The sequence below is a fragment of the Myotis davidii genome, unplaced genomic scaffold (genome assembly GCF_000327345.1).
Source record: "Myotis davidii unplaced genomic scaffold, ASM32734v1 scaffold251, whole genome shotgun sequence".
NCBI classification, from domain to species: domain Eukaryota; kingdom Metazoa; phylum Chordata; class Mammalia; order Chiroptera; family Vespertilionidae; genus Myotis; species Myotis davidii.
The window spans coordinates 197824-200348 of record NW_006282378.1 but is presented as its reverse complement, the minus strand read 5'-3'; the positions used below and the strand labels follow the sequence as shown (position 1 = coordinate 200348).

General features: G+C 42.2%; 1 protein-coding gene across 5 annotated transcripts in view; it reads right to left on the bottom strand.

Annotated features, from left to right (window-relative positions):
* The window catches only part of SLAMF6 (SLAM family member 6), a 24450-nt gene that overhangs the window by 14128 nt on the left and 7797 nt on the right, over positions 1-2525 (bottom strand). The window contains exon 2 of one of the 5 annotated variants that reach the window (XR_001512513.1): positions 1187-1193. The exons of the other annotated variants lie outside the window; for them this stretch is intronic. The gene's annotated coding sequence lies outside the window, so the exon portion shown is untranslated. The remainder of the gene's footprint in view (positions 1-1186; positions 1194-2525) is intronic. 5 annotated transcript variants of the gene reach the window in all.

Genomic DNA, 2525 nt, shown 5'->3' with positions numbered 1-2525 from the left:
TATATTTGTGGGAAGTTTGGTATAGGGTGAGGAGAAAGGAGTTTGCTTTGGGAGAATAAGAGAAAGGGGTAGGAGGAAGAGATGGTAGAATAGTTCTCTGTAGGTCTAAGGAGAAAAAAAGATTTGAGCCACTATGCTTAGAGAAGGTAAAGGTTAGAAGTTACTGTAAATGTTCAAAAGTCTGTGAGACTAGCCACAAGTATAGCTGCTTTAGGATGGGGCACAGGTAATGTGGTGTGTCCCAGAGGGCACAAGGAGGCCCTTTACTCTGCCTGTAACCAGCATTGATGCTTTGGGAATGTCCTGGCCCAGGATCCTTGTCATGGATATTGATGTTCTTGGAGTAAGCAGGACAATCAAGTTTACTCTAAGTAGCTCTGCTGCCAGCAGGTATGAAGGACTAGAACCAGAAGAGAAGATTAAGAATTGGAAAGATACCTTATGACTGCAACTGGAGGCTGCTTAGGTGGCCCATGGGAAGCATAATTTTGGGGACCCTTATAAGTCTCTGCGGGATCACTTGGGGGTGATGCCGAAGTAATGCCAATTTTCTGGTTATGATGTCAAGTCAGCAGACTTTTGGGGTATGTTTGTTGACATATTTTATTCATTGGATGATGTGCTTCTGGGAACATGAATAATGTCTTACTCAGCTCTTCATGGTCTCAACACTTGACTCAGGGAACTCAGTGAATGCTAAGTAGACTGAGATTAGAATGTGAAGTGTCTTAAATGATTACTGAATAATTTTTTGAAAGGCATTAAGAAATATGGAGTGTTTTTTAGAATTGGGAAAGTATAAAGAAAACAGTGTTTTAGAAAGGAGAGGAGAAAGGTAGGACTGATTTGATTTAAAAAAACAACAGAGAAACATAGAAACACACTTGAAACCTATATGTTCACTCAAAATAAATTAAAAAAAAAAAAGAAAAACAGAAAAATCAGAGAAACTTTGGGGTTTCCAACCTAGGGGAATGGCTTAGGCCTGTCTATAGGAAAGAGGGATATAGTATGCTATTTTAGCTCAGCATGAAACAAGTTTAGAAGGAGGGTTGGGGCTGATTTCTCAAGAGATTTAATAGAGAAGAGAAGCATAGGACAGAATCTTAAAAATGACAAGGGAAAATGAAAGTAGAATAAACCAAACGTTAAAGGAAGCAAGCTATATATATCTGTATTAAAAAACAAAACATCTCAACTGAATAACCTAACTTTGCACCATAAGGATCTAGAAAAAGGACAAAATAAATCCAAAGCCTAAAAGAAAGGAAACACTAAAGATCAGAGCAGAGATAACCAAAACAGAATGTAAAACCAACAGAGAAAATCAACAAAACCAAAATTTTGTTCTTTTAACAGATGAACAGATTCGACATAATTTAGCTAGATTAATTAGGACAATAATGGCGGCTACTAAAATCACTAAATTAGAAATGGAAGAGTGGACATGACTGCAGACCTTATAGAAATACAAAGGAATTATAAGAGAATTCTATGAAATAGACAAATTCCTAGAAACAAGCAAATTACCAAGACTGACTTAAGAATAAATATAAAATCTTAGAGGACCTGTACCAAGTAGAGAGGTTGAATCAGTAATCAAAAATATACTAGCGGAGAACCATGATGGCAGCATAGGTAAACACCTGAACTTGCTGCCTTGCACAACCACATTAAAACTACAACTAAAAGACAAAACGAATATCATCCAGAACCATGGGAAGGCTGGCTGAGTGGAAATTCTACAGCTAGAAGGAAAGAGAAAAGCGCTTTGAGTCAGGTAGGAGGTGCAGAGGTGTGGAAGTCAGAAGTACGGAGGCGAGTGCTAAAGGGGCTGGGAGCTGGTTCTGCTGTTATCTTTTTCAATTGGGAGGGAGAAAAGAGCTCCTGACTGCTCTGAACTCCAGTCCTGGGTGAGAATTTGGGGACCCAGACTCATAAGGAGAGAAACCGGACTGTCTGGCATCAGGCCGGAACGTGAGGGCGGCTTTCTTGCAGAGGTGCTTGCAGTGATCATTGTTCCTGCACAGGGCCGTGGGACACAGACCCCGGGACCTCTCCGAGGCAGAGCAGACTGGCAGCCATTGAGGTTTGCTCTGCCCTGGTGATTCCCCGAGACCCCGCCCCACCCAATTTACAACCCCACCCAAGCTGTGCACAGAGGCTTTTATATACAAATGGCCTGGCCTTTCTCTGCCTAAAAACCTGTCAAACTGTAGCTGGGTCAGAGAACCCCAGAGCTTCCAAAAGAAGGCCTAAAACTCCTCAGCAACCTTCATTGCTTCACAGCTGTGCCTCATCCAGGCACCTCCAAACTCCAAACAAAGAGGAGGAATCTGAATATCTCTCTGTAGCTCTTGCTGGGTGGCCTCAGGCAGTGGCTGACTTTGCACCTTCTTGGAGATCCAAGAGCCAGTGTACCCAGTGGTCAGAGTGAGACCACACCAGAAAAAACTCTTCAGATCCATAAGCAACAGACTCAAGTGGCAGACTCAGTGAGCACCAAAGTCCCACTGAAGCAAGGC